This window comes from Triticum dicoccoides, chromosome 4B (assembly GCF_002162155.2).
Source record: "Triticum dicoccoides isolate Atlit2015 ecotype Zavitan chromosome 4B, WEW_v2.0, whole genome shotgun sequence".
NCBI lineage: Eukaryota > Viridiplantae > Streptophyta > Magnoliopsida > Poales > Poaceae > Triticum > Triticum dicoccoides.
The window spans coordinates 76,935,145-76,954,779 of record NC_041387.1 but is presented as its reverse complement, the minus strand read 5'-3'; the positions used below and the strand labels follow the sequence as shown (position 1 = coordinate 76,954,779).

The following is a 19,635-nucleotide window of genomic DNA, read 5'->3' as shown; positions in this document are numbered from 1 at the left end:
TGTAGGTTGATTGCTTGACTTGTGCTAAGTTGCTAAAACCTGCCGAGAATTAAAATTGGGAAAAGGCTAAGCTTTTATTTTGTCAAGTAGTCTAATCAGCCCCCCCCTCTAGACATACTTTCGATCCTAGAAGTGGTATCAGAGCCTTGGTCTCCATTTGCTTTGATTTCCATAGCTTTTGGTGGTCATAGCCTTGGTTTCGCAACCTAGGAGAGTATGGCGTCTAGCGAGGGAAATTATCACCGTAGAGGTCCTTACTTTTATGGTACTAATTTTGCTAGTTGGAAGCATAAGATGAAAATGCATATTCTTGGACATAACCCCGCCGTATGGGCTATTGTGTGTATTGGCTTGCAAGGTGAATTCTTTGATGGGAGAGAACTGAACCGTGAAGCTAGCGCGGAAGAGTTGAAGATGCTGCAATACAACGCTCAAGCTTGTGATATCCTCTTCAACGGATTGTGCCCCGAAGAATTCAACAAAATCAGCCGTCTTGAGAATGCAAAGCAAATTTGGGACACTTTGATTGACATGCACGAAGGTACCGACTCCGTCAAGGAATTCAAATAGGATGTGCTTCAAAGTCAACTTGATAAGTTCAAGATGAAGGATGGTGAAGGCGTCGCTGAAATGTACTCTAGGCTTGCTCTCATCACAAATGAGATTGCTGGCTTAGGAAGTGAAGAGATGACCGACAAATTCATCATCAAGAAGATCCTAACAGCCTTGGATGGAAAATATGATACCGTGTGCACATTGATCCAAATGATGCCAAATTACAAGAATCTCAAGCCAACGGAGGTCATTGGAAGAATTGTTGCTCATGAGATGTCACTCAAGGATAAGGAGGAGCTCCACAACAAGTCAAGTGGTGCTTACAAAGCCTCTTGTGAAGCTCCCATATCATCAAGTGAGAAACAAACCTTCAGTGAAGAATTGATCCTAATGGTGAAGAACTTCAACAAGTTCTACAAGAGTAGGAGGAAGGAAAGAAGTTCCAAGTCAAGGTCGTACAATGACAAAAGATCTTCGAGTCGAGAGTGTAATTGCTACAATTGTGGAAGACCCGGACACTATTCCAATGAGTGTACGGCTCCCTACAAGAGAAGAGAAGAATCACCTAAGAGAAGAAGCAGAAGAGAAGAATCACCACCAAGAGAGAGAAGGAGTAGAGATGATCGTTATGAATGAAGAACATCCCGGAGGAGCAAAGATTCGGAAAGTAAGGACAAATCATCAAAGAGCTACACAAAATGAAGACATCAAGCTCATGTTGGTGAATGGGTATCCGGCTCCGACTCCGAACATCACTCCGAGAGAAGCTATCACTCCGACTCAGAACATACTCTCAAGATGAAGGTGTTGCCGGTCTAGCACTTGTGTCAACCAACTCCTACGACATATTTGATTCACCAAATGAAGGACTTGGAAAATGCTTCATGGCTAAAGGCCCTAAGGTATTACACCCCGAGCATGTTGATTCCAATAGTGATGAAGATGACTTGCTAGGTGATGATGATTTACTTGTTGACAACTCTAGTGATGAATACTATGATGAAACGTCAATTAATCATGCTAATCAAGATGAAACGAATGATAATGATAAGGAGAAGATTGAGCTTCTAACTAAAGAACTAAACACTCTTAAGTTAGCTCATGAAACTATCTTAGGAGATCATCGAGAACTTTTAAGGACTCATGAGAAATTACGTTTTGAAAAGCTCAACCTTGAGCAAGAACATGAGTTTTTAAAAGCTATCAATGATGACCTTCGCAAGAAAAGTTCTTCTTACATTGCCAAGCATTTACTCTTATCTACTTACATGCCTCAAGTCAAGTCTAGTAACAAGAACAAGAAAGATTCTTACTCTAGTAGTAACAACAATCATCATGCTAAATCCAATGGTGTTGCTTCTAGTAGTTCTCTTGATTCCACTAATGATTCTCTTAGCCAAGTTACACTTGAGCAAGAAAACAGCTTATTGAAGGGAATTATAGAGAAAGGTGTTTACAAGAGCCTTGCCGGAAGTAAGCAATTCGAGGAAATTGTACGCAAGCAAGGAAGGCACCGGAAGAACCAAGGTGTTGGTTTTGAACGAAAGTTCAATGCCAATGGAGTTGAGTGGGAAGAAGATGAATACCCCAAGACGAAGTTTGTTCCTCAACAAGAGAAGTATGATCCTACTTCTTTCAAAGGGACACAACACAAGATGATCTTCCACCACAAGACCACAAGTAGAAAGGCAATGACAAGCTTCAAGAGGATATTGATGCATTTGAAGAAGCTCCTAAGGCCTTGGTCAAGTGGGTTCCCAAGACTACGTCAAGTTCTACTTCATCAAGTACGACTACAACTCCAAGGATTCCCATCAAGATGGTGTGGATCCCGAAGAAGAAGAACTAGAGAGTTCTTGAGGGTGACTCCGCCAACATACTTCACTCTTATCATTTTGGCAAGGACAAGTGCAACCAACTTCCACATCTTGCACTAGTTCATGGAGTCACAAACCCTCTTGCTGGTAAGACAAGGGACAAGGTAACCCAATGCTTTCATAGACATCATCTTGTGTGTGCATCACTCTATGTGTATGGATATCCTTGTTTGTTCCTTGTGGGACTAACCTGTGTAGGTATTGAAAGTGCAACTCACTCCAAAGGATTGCTCCAAAAGATCTACATCAACATAGAGCATCCACATCTTCAACACCTACATGAAGTCAACATCAACAAAACCCAAGGTTAGTTCATCCCTCTTTGGGGGGATCTCACATCTAGGGGGAGCTTTACTCTAAGAATTGAGCTAAAGCAACTCTAATGATGTGAACACATCAATGCATTATGTAAAAGTGGCAACCCCACTTGAGCTTAAATGATGAGTATGACCTATGATCAGATGTTCTCATTTGACTCCTAAGTCAAAATACTCATATATAGATGACCTAGTCATCGCCAATTGCTTGATAGATGCTAGAGTTAGTTGTGCATGCTTTGTCACATATTTTGTCTGCTATTTTATTGTGTGAGCATGTCATTTGCATATTTTACTCATTCGAGGACATCCACTTGTATTTTTGCTTGTTTGGCTTCTTTTCTTTTTGCCAAGTGGATGGACAAGAATGCCTAAGAACCCTCTCTAGCTATCTATGCTATTCTTGTCTCAAACTCTATTCATGCTACATCAGAAAGTTTGATCAAGTCAGATTTGAACCACTCTGTGTGAGGAGCACTCGGAGTCCCCGATTCATCATAGACTTAAACTTCCAAAACTTCTTTGTGCGTTTCGGACTGACCAATTCATCCTTTTCGGTCATACCGATATCACTAAGTCGGTCTAGGTTTTCAACCTCAGTGCAACCGATTTGAACTTTTTGGTCACACCGAGTTGCAGCAACTGCTTGCAGTTATGCATCTCGGTGCCACCGAGTCGTTCCACTCGGTCACACCGACAGGGTCAAGCTATTTATACCCCCGGGCCAAAATTTGGAAATTTCTCTGAATCCTTTCGCCCGCGCTCAGCATGCTCTGCCTCCCTAGCTCTACGGATCGTCCTCCTTGTCGCCAGCCGCCTCCTGCCGCTGGTCTCCACCGTCGTCAATGGAAATCTTCTCCGCCTTGCCGCCGTAGCAAGTCCTCCGCCGAACTTAGGGTATGGACTTGATCCTTGTACTATCTCATTCCGATTCCTAGCACATTGTTTTGCCATGTATCTTGCCACAATTGAGATCGTTCCATCCAATGAAATAGATTAGCCTCAATTAAGGTTTCCGCTGAAATCATTTTGGACCAACCGAGTTGTAGAAATCCGATCCACCGGTTTGGCTCAGGCCAGTGCACATGTGATTCTCGGTCTGACCGATAATTGCAAGTCGGTGTGATCGAGTTCAGGACTTTGTGAAACCCTAGCAGTCTCGGTGCCACCGAACTGTGACTCGGTCTGACCGAGTTCACTAGTTTAGGTTCCAAAAGCTGCTTCGGTATCACCAATTTTACAAATCGGTAGATCCGAAATGCTTTCTGAGGAAAACTAAAACTAAGTTTTTAACTCATTCTTTTGCAAAAACCACTGTGCTTTGTGATGCTCATCCCCTCTATCTCATTTATATCTATTCACAGGGTCTGCTGTCAGAGTTTGCACTATGTCTGATCAGAGTGACATCCAGAACAGAGAAGAAGGAGAAGGCAAGGACTGAAAAGGCTGCTAAGATGCCAACTACTGAAGAGGCATCTTAGTACTTCCTGAAGAGCAAGCAAGATCAGCTTGGCTACTTGATTGCCTCCACTCTAAGGATTGAGAAGGGTTTGGCCACCCTGACACAAAACCAGGAGAGCTTGGAGAGAATCATGGAGCAAAAGTTCTATGATTTAGATGTGAAGGTCTGATATGTCTTCGTCGTATCTATAATTTTTTATTGTTCCATGCCAATATTCTTTAACTTTCATATACTTTTGGCAATTTTTTATATTATTTTTGGGACTAACATATTGATCCAGTGTCCAGTGTCAGTTCCTGTCTGTTGCATGTTTTATGTTTCGCGGAAAACCAATATCAAACGGAATCCAAACGGGATAAAAATGGACAGAGAATTATTTTGGAATATTTGGGATTTTCCGGAGGAAGAATAAACGTGAAACAGTGTCCGAGGTGGCCACGAGACAGGGGGGCGCGCCCACCCCCTTGGGCACGCCCTGGACTCTCGTGGGCCACCCGTAAGGCGGTGGATGCCCTTCTTTTGCCGCAATAAAGCTAATTTTATGAGAAAAATCTGGGCGAAACATTCACCCCAATCGGAGTTACGGATCTCCAGATATAAAGGAAACGGTGAAGGGGCAGAAACAGAGAACGCAGAAACAGAGAGATAGATCCAATCTCGGAGGGGCTCTCGCCCCTCCCAAGCCATGGGAGCCAAGGACCAGAGGGGAAACCCTTCTCCCATCTAGGGAGGAGGTCAAGGAAGAATAAGAAGGGGGCCTCTCTCCCCCTTGCTTCCTGTGGCGCTGGAGCGCTGTCGGGGGCCATCATCATCACCGCGATCTTCACCAACACCGCCGTCATCTTCACCAACATCTCCATCACCTTCCCCCTTCTATATTCAGCGGTCCACTCTCCCGCAACCTATTGTACCCTCTACTTGAAGATGGTGCTTTATGCTTCATATTATTATCCAATGATGTGTTGCCATCCTATGATGTCTGAGTAGATTTTCGTTGTCCTATCGGTGATTGATGAATTGCTATGATTGGTTTGAGTTGCATGTTTTATTATTGGTGTTGTCCTATGGTGCCCTCCGTGTCGCGCAAGCGTGAGGGATTACCGTTGTAGGGTGTTGCAATGCGTTCATGATTTGCTTATAGTGGGTTGCGTGAGTGACTGAAACACAAACCCGAGTAAGTAGGTTGTTGCGTATGGGATAAAGAGGACTTGATACTTTAATGCTATGGTTGGGTTTTACCTTAATGAATCTTTAGTAGTTGTGGATGCTTGCTATAGTTCCAATCATAAGTGCATATGATCCAAGAAGAGAAAGTAGGTTAGCTTATGCCTCTCCCTCAAATAGAATTGCAATAGTGATTACCGGTCTAGTAACATAGTCAATTGCTTAGGGACAATTCCACAACTCCTACCACCACTTTTCCACACTCGCTACATTTACTTTTTTGCATCTTTATCTAAACAGCCCCTAGTTTATATATACGTACTCTTTATTATCTTGCAAACCTATCCTATCACACCTACAAAGTACTTCTAGTTTCATACTTGTTCTAGGTAAAGCGAACGTCAAGCGTGCGTAGAGTTGTATCGGTGGTCGATAGAACTTGAGGGAATATTTATTCTACCTTTAGCTCCTCGTTGGGTTCGACACTCTTACTTATCGAAAACTGTTGCGATCCCCTACACTTGTGGGTTATCAAGACCTTTTTCTGGCGCTGTTGCCGGGGAGTCATAGCGTGGGGTGAATATTCTCATGTGTGCTTGTTTGCTTTATCACTAAGTAATTTTTATTTGTTGTTTTTAGTTGTTTTCTATCTTTAGTTATGGGTAGGAAACGCAAAGTACCAAAAAATTAGTTGTACCTACTGCACCAATGGTTGAAGAACCACTCAAAATCTATCACACTACTGAAGATTTTTACTTGGATCATCTTCGATCCCTTTGTGCTCGTGCTGAAACCCCAACTAGCTTAGTTGAGGGAAAATCTTTAGATGAGCATGCTTGTTATGTGCGACACCGTATATCTGAAAAAGGGAAACTATTATGGGATCAAATTCAACGTTTGCAATGCTATGCTTGGACTTTATGTGAATTATATGATGTTACTTATTATTCTGAAAACCCTAAGAAACACCTTCCGTACCAATGCTTGTTTAGTGATAATGGAACCGTATCTTCATATGATAAGGGTGTTTATAATTACTATGATGTTCAAGAAATTGAAGAATTTGTTGCTTTTAAGGGTGCATATGAAATTGCTTCTTTGATTGAAAAGTATGATGCTACTCTCTACAAATCTGAAAATTTTGCCATACTTGAATATTGCTATGATAATTATGCTTTTAATGCCTTTGTTAAACTATATATTGAGGCCTACCCCGCTGTTCAAGAAGAGACTAATATTTTGCAGGAACCTATGGAAGAAGAAATTGATGAAATCGTGAGCTCATTGGATGAAAAAGATGATGAGGAGAGCGAAGAACAAAAGGAGGAAGAGCGGATTAGCTACCCGTGCCCACCTTTTAATGAGAGTAACTCTTCAACTCATACATTGTTTAATTTCCTATGATGATTGCTATGATGATTGTTGTGATCCCGTTGATTCTCTTGAATTATCCCTTTTTGATGATGCTTTCTATGCTTGTGGCCAAGATGCCAATATGAATTATGCTTATGGAGATGAACTTGCTATAGTTCCTTATGTTAAACATGAAATTGTTGCTATTGCACCCACGCACGATAGTCCTATTATCTTTTTGAATTCTCCCTACTACACTATGTCGGAGAAGGTTGTGCTTATTAAGGATTATATTGATGGGTTGCCTTTTACCGTTGCACATGATGATTTTGATAGATATAATATGCATGTTCTTGCTGCTCCTACTTGCAATTATTATGAGAGAGGAACTATATCTCCACCTCTCTATGTTTCCAATACGATAAAATTGCAAGAAATTGTTTATACTATGCATTGGCCTTTACTATGTTATGTGTGCATGAATTGTTCTTTTATGACATGCCGATGCATAGGAAGAGAGTTAGACTTCGTTGTTGCATGATATATGTTACTTTGTGCTCACTACTAAATTATAAATCATTGTTAATTAAAATTGGCTTTGATATACCTTGGGATCCGGGTGGATTCATTACTTGAGCACTAAATGCCTAGCTTAATGGCTTTAAAGAAAGCGCTGCCAGGGAGACAACCCGGAAGTTTTAGAGAGTCATTTATTTCTGTTGAGTGCTTTCATATAGTTTAAAAACAAAAAAATAAAGAGGGGAACCTAAAAACTTTTCAAAAAGGAAAGTGAAAGTGAGAGAGACAAGCATTGTTGAAGTGGGAGAGCTCCTTGAACTTTGTTCATGCTCATGGAAACTTTGTGAATCTTAATTACAGAAAATTTTCATAAAAAATAATTATCCCCTTGTACAGTTCCATTGTATTATAAAAATAATGTGCCAAGGTTTGCCTTTAGGATGTTTACAATGCTTGTTGGTTTGTACGGTGCAGGACAGAAACTTTGGCTGTAGTGCGCGATTTTACATTTTTGACTGGAACGTCAATTGGTTCTGATTCCTTTTGCACTGTCTTTCTATACAACTTTTTTGTTTTTCCTAATTTTGCTAGAATTTTTGGGGTGCCATAAGTATTGTGAATGTTCAGATTTCTACAGACTGTTCTGTTTTTGACAAATTCTGTTTTTGATGCATAGTTTGCTTGTTTTGATGAAACTATCAATTTATTTCAGTGGATTAAGCCATGGAAAATCTATATTAAAGTAGACACAATTCAAAAACAAAATATGAATTGGTTTGAAACAGTACTTAGAGTGGTGATTTTCTTTATTATACTAATGGATCTTACCGAGTTTTCCGTTGAAGTTTTGTGTGGATGAAGTGTCTAATCGAGGATGTCTCAATATGAGGAAAAGGAAGAGAGGCAAGAGCTCAAGCTTGGGGATGCCCGAGGCACCCCAAGTAAATATTCAAGGAGACTCAAGCGTCTAAGTTTGGGGATGCCCCGGAAGGTATCCCCTCTTTCTTCAACAAGTATCGGTATGTTTTCGGATTCGTTTCGTTCATGCATTATGTGCAAGTCTTGGAGCGTCTTTTGCATTTAGTTTTCATTTTTCTTTTGTGCACCATGCTGGTATGAGATAGTCCTTGGTTGATTTATTGAATGCTCATTGCACTTCATTTAAATCTTTTGAGTACTAGTTGACCCGTTGCGCCAAATGGCGCAGAGACCCGCTAAAACCATGTTGTCGATGAAAATAGTTGCATTTTCCAAGGACATATTCAGTGTCAATCCATGTATGATGTTACGCTAGTTCTTTAACAATAATAACAAGGAATTGGATAATATGTGACCTCAAAATAAATAGATGAAGCAACACATGTATCAATAATTTAGAAGGAGGCCAAGGGATTAGATTGAGGTAGAAACAATGAGCCTGTGGAATGAGAGGCTTCATCTGTACCCAATCGGTGGCACTAAGAGACACGTCACTCAGGCCTGTTGGTTTGGTTGTAATTATATAGAGATGGTAGGAATCCAGCAAGTTCCAAACAAATGTATTATCATAAGAATCTCTAATACCATATATACTAATTGCTTGGAACGAAGACACTACATATACAGGGCAGGAGAAGAAGGTACTGATGCTCCTCTTCCTACATAAACTGAAATGCAAGCACTTTTCCACACATGTCCAGCTAGCTTGTAACTGCCTTATAATTGCATGTATAAGGAAAGGAATGTGTGTTAGGTGTTAGCTATATGCATGTTCATAATACTTAGAGCCCCTGGAAAAAGACCATATCATATCCTAACATGATTGGATATCTCGATTCTAAATAGTAAATATATGAACTATAATATCCAACAATTTTTCTGAATTCTGTATATGACACATATACACCGAGAAAAGGAACAGTTCAGTTCTGTGACTGAAATTTGTCATCCTGTTAACACCATTCGCCTAATGCAGTTCCATATATGCGATACGATTATAATTAGGATTGGCATGCACCTTTTCCATGAGTGTCAAAGATACAAAATTAGCAACTTGTTTCATTTCAGCAATCCTTTTTGCAGCTATGTATGCCTGCTTAATTATCACTCCATAAGACAAAATGGCACTCTGTATTTCTAGCCATCAATTCAAACCTACAGATGTAGCAAAGCTCCAATAATACACTATACATACACAATGTTAGGATTCCCCGCCTCCTCTTCCCCCGACCTCCCCCAATCCCCGCCTCCTCCCCTGACCCCCTCATTCCACCTGGCCGTCGCTGCCTCCTTCTCCTCTCTCTCCTCCGCGAGCAACGAGGCCAAGGCTGAGGAGAGGCTGACGGTGGGGAACAAAAGGAGTGGGGCAGCTCTCGTTCCCGCCGCAGCAAGCGCGCGCACCTGTCTCTGGCCCTGTGGAGGCGGCCATACCGGACCATCGCGTCCTAGAGTCATGCGTCGAACCAGCCCACCGCCGCCGTGCCCCAACATCTCAAACTCCACTAGCGGCTCACGCGCTCGCCCTTGCCACTCTATCGGTGGAGAGCTCCTCCATGGCAGAATCAACCGGATCCTGGCTGACCCAGATCCAAGCGCTTCTATTTAGTACTCAAAACCTTCTGTTCATTTATGTACCTAAGTAGTATAAAAGCACACCATACATACATAATGTTAGGAATCAGGACCAGTAGACTTATGTAGAAATTGGGAGCTCAAAACAAATTATAGCAAGAATATGGTTTGAATAGTAGAGCAAGATAGCTATAGAGTTTATTGCACCTGCTGATCTTCTCATAGTCCAACTAAGAACTACACTAACTAATTCTATGCTACCCCTTTCCCTAAATACTGTTAATACCTACATCCAGCTCCTATAACCAATATGAAATTGTTGTGCAGACGACAGTACACACACGACATGTAGCCAACACTTATATCAAACGGTGGAGCAGTGCTGCTGCATGCACCAGATTATGCGATCTTCAGCATCATTCAAAAATCGTCTATGTACTATCGTGTGTATAGCAAGGTTCTAACTCATATAATGATGGAAACCACACTTACTGAATTATTTCCAGCAGACACGGTTATGACTCTGTTCATGCTAACCCATGACAATGTGCTTTGAAATCATACAGAACTAACAACTGACCATCACAAAACAAATATTTACTCTTCTTTTCATAGCATAACCAGACAAAAACAAAGGAGGACACAAACTTACATTCACGGCCAACCAAAGATTAGTATCTGGCTAACGCCTAATACTAATAATATGATGGGATTTTACATGATTGGAAATTATGACCAACAAGTCATCACAAATAATATTGATATGGTATTTCACTATTTCTCAAAAGAATTAGAAAGATAAAATTAAGCAAGCCCTAATTATAAGTGAGTGTGTGCCAAAGCTTCATGAGGTTCTGCCTGAGCATCAACATGAGAAATGAGTGTGAGCAAGTACCAATAACTTCTGCTTCTTACGATTTCTGAGGATCGTACTTCAGGTAGCCATCCTATTTGATTTTGAACATCTGCCAAGAAAAGAAAATCATCATGGTTAGAGCAAAGCCAGTCTCACTCGCATACTTGCACATATGGGATGCGAAGCAAAGATCCCAGCACAATAAATTCGATGCACAGTTCTACCCGTAACTTGGCACATATGGGATGCGAAGCAAAGATCCTAGTACAATAGATTCTAACTAATGGGTCTCATTGTCAGGAAACTCATGATTCTCAATAACAGACCACAACATTAATTTTTGTAGTAACATAACACAGGTTGTACCTTCAAATGTTGATTTTAGTCACTTTCTTACAGATTTTCGCGCATTGACCAGCTTATCCCCCTGAAAATAAAGTAGAATATCGGATTAGCAGCTATATATTGCAAGCATTCATTTTTTTTACTGTAAAAGAGATAATAAAGTGTTTACTTCAAGAAAATACAGCAGGCGAAGCAAAAATGTACACCTAAAAGGTGAACAAAAAATGAAATATCAATCCTAATTAGGGTGTGCAGGACCAAATAATTAATGTGCCACTCTGGGAAGAAAACTTCAAAATGTACCAGCAATTGTGTTCACATGGTACAATTGGTTGTCCTGTCATATTCCTCTCATCATCACACGAAAAAAGGACTCCCATAGCCTCACATATGTACCCGGGATGCTGCAAGAAGCAAAAAACAACCAACAAAAAGATAAATTTGCATATGTACCTACTGTGAAAGAGCATACACATTTTATCAATCAGTCATAACAGACACCACTACAGTGCCCGGTCTTAAAAATCTAAGCTACAAACCGCAACACAGGATATAAGACAAAAAATATGGTACTTGGACCAACAACGATCATGTGGAAGTAGAGAGATCACGACATAATTTTTCTGTAAGATTTTCCAATAAAACCAGTCAAAGGGTGCAAACTTTGTTCCTTTAGGTGGACTGAATAAACCATATAACCTAGACCATTAACTCATCCATGAAATCTAGAGAGAAGAATAAGCTTACCCTGTACGCACATCAATTCATGCGAATAAAAAAAGGAGAGAATAGATACACACATAAACAATGAATTGGTCAATGATTAGATGAAGAAAAAAGCCACAAGAAGAACAAGGAAAGAGAACGTGCAAAACCTCATGCTGCTCGTACTACACGCCGGGCTGCTGCTTCACCCTGTCGTTGGCCTCCTCACCCTCCCCTGCATCTCACCCCATAGCAACCAACAAGAGCCATTTGGAGGCCTAACCCCGATGCTCTCAGGCCACCCAGCTGAGTAGTTGTATCATTCAAGGTAAGCAATGCTCAAAGAACTCCACCACTAACCAAAAAAATGCAGTTCACACTAAACAACATCCTCACAGCCCCTATCATATCCCATGATTTCCATAGGAAAGAACTAGTTCGGGCATAACATTTCATTAAACAGTACTGTAATATAGATAAGATAAAGGAAAGGCCATTCACGTGATCTTCAAATGCAAGACCCATGAGAAAATCAGGCAAGGTCAACGAGAGAACTAAGACCTAGCAGCAGGAAGAATAAACTGAAGAAAAAGAACTCGTTATGACGCAAGCATTTCATCGAATAGCTTACAGGCAAATACGGAAGGATCAGCGAAAAGAACTCGTGGAAAGGGGGATGCAGCGGAGAGAAGCACTCGGGGAGGTCGATGGTGAGCAAGGCCGTGGCGGCAACGACGATGCAGGAAGGCGATAGCGTGGGGAGAGGAGGAGCCAGCGCTGCTGCATCCTCTGCTTAGCAGCCGACTTGTCTCGCAAGATGTTGCGCGCTCTCCGACCATCCTATTGCGCCTCCTACATCGACCTCCTCTGCTCCCCATGCGGTTGTGCTCCTCCGGCGATGCCCACCTCCTGCTTGACTTGCGCCTCTTCACGCCCTTGTCCAACTCCCTCCTCTGTTCCCCGGGTATCCTCCCACCGCCGGCGATCAAGGAAACGGAGGAAGGGGAGCGACGCTGCAGAGGACAGGTCAAGGGGGTCTGTCGGTGTCAAAACCGGCGGATCTCGGGTAGGGGGTCCCGATCTGTGCGTCTAGGCGGATGGTAACAGGAGACGAGGGACACGATGTTTTTACTCAGGTTCGGGCCCTCTTGATGGAGGTAAAACCCTACGTCCTGCTTGATTAATATTGATGATGTGGGTTACAAGAGTAGATCTACCACGAGATCAAGGAGGCTAAACCCTAGAAGCTAGCCTATGGTATGATTGTTGTTCGTCCTACGGACTAAAGCCATCCGGTTTATATAGACACCGGGGAGGGCTAGGGTTACACAGAGTCGGTTACAATGGTAGGAGATCTACATATCCGTATCGCCAAGCTTGCCTTCCACGCCAAGGAAAGTCCCATCCGGACACGGGACGAAGTCTTCAATCTTGTATCTTCATAGTCTTGGAGTCCGGCCGATGATGATAGTTCGGCTATCCGGACACCCCCTAGTCCGGAACTCCCTCAGTAGCCCCTGAACCAGGCTTCAATGACGACGAGTCCGGCGCGCATGTTGTCTTCGGCATTGCAAGGCGGGTTCTCCCTCCGAATAATTCATAGAAGATTGTGAACACCAGATAGTGTCCGGCTCTGCAAAAATAATTTCCACATACCACTGTAGAGAGAATAATATTTACACAAGTTCGATCTGCTGACGTATTTCGTGGCGTGACATCACACCACAACCAAGCCTTTACTTGAATCGTTTTTATTGTACCACCTCAGCGCGTTTACCGAAGCGGTTTCCTTGGCACGTCTTGTCGAAGCAGAGATCATGCTCCCCTTATTCCGGGATTCCCATCAATATGGACGTGGGTAACCCAACCGCGCCATCAATCGCGGCGCTTGGGGGATAAGCGAGTTTTACCAGGCCGGTGGGGACACATGTTTTTGTCCACCCATATAAGGGGATAAAGATCCAACCCTTTTCCCTGCGCCTTCTTCCTCCTTAGCTTATCCATCTCTGCGAACCCGAGCTCCAGCGCCCAAGCCCGCACATCCCACCTCAACCTTCTCCGATCATGTCCGGAGCGGGAGGCAAGAGGATGGCCTCCTCCGTTACGGAGGGGCACATCAAGAAGCTGCGCGACGCCGGATATCTATCCAATGATATTGCGCATCGGCTCCTCGACGAGGGAGAGCTCATCCCCACCCCTAGGCCCCATGAGAGGGTAGTTTTCCTTCCCCATTTCCTCCGCGGACTGGGCTTCCCACTTCATCCCTTTGTCCGGGGGCTCATGTTCTATTACGGCCTAGATTTCCATGATCTGGCCCGAATTTCATCCTCAACATCTCGGCGTTCATCGTCGTGTGCGAGGCTTTCCTCTGCATCCAGCCCCACTTCGGCTTGTGGCTCAAGACCTTCAGTGTCAAGCCGAAGGTTGTGAAGGGCAGCCAAGCGGAGTGCGGAGGCGCCATGGTGGGCAGGATGTCCCACGTTACTTGGCTCGAGGGCACTTTCGTGGAAACCTGTCACATCCCTAGCTTCTGGTAATGCTCTAGGCTAGCTTCATGTGTGTATCATGTTTAAATTCTGAAATTTGAACTGAGGAATTTTGGAAGCCTCAAAAACTTAAATAAAAGAGGGGCAAAAACCCTAGAAATCTCATTCATTGCTCCAAAATGCTCTCCTTAAATGTTTGATAATTTTTGGTAAGGGTTCTGGTCCCAACCAAAATATTGAACATTTTTAAGGAATTATTTTTGGGACTTTGGATTTAATTCATTAGCTATTTGAATTTGAATTATATTCATATAATTAGAATATAATTTCAAATACCCCTGAAATATTTTTATAAGCTTTTGGAAAAGTCCATCTAGCAATATAAAATATTCAGAGGAGTTTTGGCATTGTTTGAATTATTTTAAATTCAAAACAGTGGCAAAATAAATTAAATAAAACAAAACAGAAGAAAAAAATAAAACAGAGCAGAAAGCCACCTGAGCCACTTACCAGGCGCCACTTACCTGGCCCAGCTCCATCTGGCCAGCCCAGCCGGCCCAGCCCACCTCCTCCCCCTTGTCATCTTCCTCCTCTGCCAGGAGGACGAACAGAGGCGAGGCGTGGCGCGCGCCCGAGAGGCCTTGGCCACCTCCTGCTTCCCCCTGGCCACCTCCTGCTTCCTCTCGTCGCCCTGGACCCCGTCCGCGACGCCACGCACCCTCCCAGGCCTCGCACTCTCCCCGTGCCTTCTCCCCCCTTTCTCTGGCTCCCTCTCTCCTCCACCGAGCGGAGCCCCGTCGCCACCGACGCCGTCCGCCGCGGCCACCACCACCCCCTCTCCTCCTCGACGCGCTCCCGAGCTCCGCAGTGCCTCCCTCGACCTCCTCGACGTCTCACGCGACCAGGAGGGCCCCGAGCAATCGCCATCGTCATCATCTCCAAGCCTCGGCCCCGGCGCCCTTCTCCGTCAATTCGGCCACTCCGGCGCGCCCCGAGCCCACTAACCCTCCCTGCAGCTCCGCGGTGAGCCCTTGACCCGATTCCCCCTCTCCCCGTGCCCTACCTCCCTCTCTAGCCGCCGTTCACAACGAGCCGAGAACCCCACGCCGCCGGCGATGTCGCCGCCGTCACTGCAGCCAGCAAGGCTCGAAATCGAGCACGGCACCGTGCTCCTAGCATCTTCAGGAGCTCGGCGAGCCCCTTAGCCATCCCTCCCGTCCTCTGTGGCCTCGCCCCGCTCGAACCCGAAGCTCCGGCCGCCGCACTTGCCATCGCCGTCGTCGGCTCCGGCCACCCCAGCCGCGGCCACAGCCACCGCTGGACGCGCCGCGTCGCGGACGTTCTAATGAGCCAAACCGCGCGCCAAACCATCGCCCCTAGCTCAAATCCGAGCCGCGCCGCCGTGCGGAATGGTCGCCGCCGGCGATACTCCGGCGACCGCCGACGTGGCATGCTTAATTAGCGCTAATGATGCCCTAACCAACCCCCTAGGCCACTGACTGTGGGCCCCACCCCTGGTCAAACCTCAGTTAGCGCTGAGTTTGACCGGGATTAGCTCCTGTGTCACTGACGTGTGGCCCCCACACGTCAGGTTTGACCTGGGGCGCCCAGTTGACCCTGCTGACGTCACTGTGACGTGGGGCTGACGCAATAAGTATTTTCTGGATTTAAAAATAATCAGGAAATTCCAAAAAATGCCTAAAACTTCAATAAATCATAGGAAATTAACCGTAACTCCAAATTAAATAAATTATATATGAAAAATTATCAGAAAAATTCAAGGAATCCATCTGTACCATTTTCATGCATGTTAGAACAACTTATCACTACTGTTTAGGGCAAATGAAGTGAATGACATTTAAATAACCACATATGGAGTTTGAATTTGAATCTTGGATTCAAACCAACTTCATTTAATCTGGTTTTAGGTGCATTAGCCCAAAACACATTCATATTGCCATGTCATAGCATGCATCATATTGTGCATTGCATTGATCGTGTTTTTTCTGTATTGCCGGTAATTGTCCCCTCTCGATAGACGTGTACCGACGATGTGATCGATGACACCGATGAAGAGCTATATTATCTTCAGAAGTGCCAGGCAAGCAAAACCCCCTTGTTCATTCCGATAAGATCCCACTCTCTCGCTCCTGCTCTCTTTTACTGCATTAGGACAACAACGACATATTTGATACTTGCTGCGGTAGCTGAACCCTTTATCCTTTGCATGACCTGTCATTGCCACAGTAAATAGATGAAACCCACTAGCATGAGTAGGAGTTGTTTGAGCCCTGATGTGCCTACTCATTCATGCTTGTTTGTCATGCCTGCTACTGCTTAGAGTTGAGTCAGGTCTGATTCATCGGGGATGAATCAGAGGCGTGTGAACATGTCCTACTACGGGTGAACTAAGTGTGTGAACACGATTTGGTAAAGGTAGCGGTGAGAGGCCATGTAGGAGTACATGGTGGGTTGTCTCATTGCAGCCGTCCTCAGGAACTGAGTTCTGTGTTTGTGATCCATGATCAGTAACTACCACACATTGGGCTCCGGGCGCTCCAAGCTCTCTCGACTTATTAATCAACATGATCTCTGTCCAGGAGTTGCAACTAGTTTCTGGTGTTTGTAGGTAGTGTTAGTAGTCTACCAAGTGGCACCCGGTACAGGTGGGCTTGGGACAGACTAGGCACAGTGGCACGGTGTACCAAGTGGCATCCAGTTGGTGGGCTTGGGAACCCTGCACACATCGTTTGGGGCCGTGAGCGACACCCCGGCCGGATCTCCTTGCGGATGGAACCCGAATAGGCGATAAACCTGGACTAGAGACTTGTTCGGTTAGTCAGGTCGTGGCCGACTCCCTCGCCCGGCTTCCGCTTGAAGGTTGCCGAGTTACATGACGTGTACAGGGCGATAAGTGGCGAAAGCGTGTGTGAAGAAGTACACCCCTGCAGGGTTAACATCATCTATTCGAATAGCCGGATTCCTCGGATATGGAAACTTGGACCCCTTGCATAGTTCATAGACAAGTGAAAGTGGATACTCTAAAATACGCAAGATAAGCGTGAGTGCTATGGATGGCGTTCTCGTAGGGAGACGGGAGCGGATCCATAGTGGTGTATTGATATGGTGAATATGTGGACTCGTGTGCGCCACTTCAAAAGAGTTATTTGCAGTCGTAGTTCAGGATAGCCACCGAGTCAAAGCTGGCTTGCTGCAGTCAAACCCCTCCACCCCCTTGTTGATAATGATGCATATGTAGATAGATCTGATGTAAGTCTTGCTGGGTACATTTGTACTCACGTTTGCCTATTTTATGTTTTTGCAGAGAGACTTCAGTCTCACTAGTAGTTCCGCTTGGACTTCAACGTTTAGCTTGTTACCTCAGCTACGATCTTGTGCCCTCGGCAGGATCTGGTAGATAGTCAAGCTTTCAGCCTTTTTCATTTATAGACGTCTGTACTCAGACATGATAGCTTCCGCTTGTGCTTTGATTTGTATTCTCTGAGTGTTGGGTCATGAGACTCATGTTTGTAATATCTCGCTCCTCGGAGCCTATTGAATAATTACTTGAGTCTAGAGTCATGTTGTGATGCCTTGTTGTATTTGCACATATCGAGCATATTGTGTGTATGATTGAAATGCTTGGTATGTGTGGGATCTGACTATCTAGTTGTTTATCCTTAGTAGCCTCTCTTACCGGGAAATGTCTCCTAGTGTTTCCACCGAGCCATGGTAGTTTGCTACTGCTCTGGAACACTTAGGCTGGCCGGCATGTGTCCTTCTTCGTTCCTGTGTCTGTCCCTTCGGGGAAATGTCACGCATTGAGTATCGGAGGCCTGTTAGCCCGCTACAGCCCGATTTACCGGAGTCCTGCTAGCCCAGTGCTACAGCCCGGACCCACTTGCTGATGACCGACATGTTCGATGCTGGGTCATGGATGCCTGTCCCTGTAAGTCTGTGCCACTTTGGGTTTACGACTAGCCATGTCAGCCCGGGCTCCTTATCATATGGATGCTAGCGACACCGTCATATACGTGTGCCAAAAGGCGCAAACGGTCCCGGGCTAAGGTAAGGCGACACCCGTGGGAATACCGTGCGTGAGGCCGCAAAGTGATATGAGGTGTTACATGCTAGATCGATGTGGCATTGAGTCGCGGTCCTGACAGCGCTGGTATCAGAGCCAGGTTGACTGCCTGTAGGATTACCAAGCCAAACTAGTCGAAGTTGAGTCTAGAAATGCTTTAGTTATATAAGGGAATTGATTGTGGGATGGAACGTAAGGCTCTTTTTACTCCTTATACCTTATGGCCTTCTGATCTGAGTCATCTTATCTTTCCTACGGGGATTAAGAACTAGGCTATCTCTTCTTTCTATTAGGATCACGTGTTACTAATCAGTGGACTTATAAGATTGTTGATTCAAGCCTCAGTTCAGCTCCTACTATCTTCTGTATGTTAACTGTTGATCTCGAAACCTGATATTGTGCTTCTGAGTGGTTATGCCACCATTTTGTGAATGTCTCAAATCTTTTCTGAGCATTTACAGCCGTTATGCTGTCCGAGTCATCCCAGGTTTCTAAGTAGTCTGATGCATTTGCAAATCCTTTCTTCCCGTTTCAATGTTCCCATGGGCCAGATTTACCTCACTAATCAGTGAGTTGAGGTACTCCGTTACCTTGACATATATGTTGGAGATATTATTATGACCCTAGGTGTCTTAGGGGATCATCTAGTAATTTAGCCATGATTTGTGTTCCCAGTGTGATGATTCTGGCCATCATTCTCGAAAGCATCCCGTGATGCTACTTAGTAATAGGTATTCTGTTCCTGGGTTCTTGAACCCGAGGTTCACTCTACCTACTTCATGTTGATAGTAATTGCTAGTGCCTTTAGGATATTAGTAACCTTTGCGATAGTCCTTGAAGTCCGTGGTATCTTCTTCTTCCAAATACCATGAACTACTTATGGCAGAAGTTCCTCGTTGAACTCAAATATCACAACAGGATTATTTTTGATGAGTTCTCCATTATATAGTGTGGCTCTGCCAGTTCTACCTTTCCGCATGGATTGCCGGAAGAAATATGTTGAATTCGTTCGACATGCCAAACCATGCATCCACAACTCAGAGAATCGTATGTTCCTTTGAGTTGTTCTCTTTAGTTGCATTCTGACCCTCGTCTATCAATTGATAGTCAAGAGTATGCATGCATTCGTTTATCGATGCCTATTACCCTTGTGGTCCGTCAAGCCATTCTGTCCTGAATGACTTGGAGAAACAAACTCCAGTACCTCATCCATATCTAGGATTGGGTCAAAGTAGTTGTATTCCGCAGATCAAATGCCAATCCAGCTTTTGGTTCTGTTCTACCTTGGAGTATTACCCCCTTTATGTCAGAATTGTCATGAGAACTGCACCAACTCTTATGAATTTTGACGTAGTGATACTT

At 44.3% G+C, this 19,635-nt stretch overlaps 1 long non-coding RNA gene across 1 annotated transcript; it reads right to left on the bottom strand.

Moving 5' to 3' along the window:
- Window positions 1-9,780: 9,780 nt before the first annotated feature.
- On the bottom strand, window positions 9,781-11,470 carry LOC119293378. Its single transcript, XR_005143039.1, has 3 exons — window positions 11,302-11,470; window positions 10,693-11,080; window positions 9,781-9,860 (listed from the first exon to the last, which is right to left on the bottom strand). It is a non-coding gene; the product is annotated as an uncharacterized LOC119293378 (long non-coding RNA).
- Window positions 11,471-19,635: the final 8,165 nt, after the last annotated feature.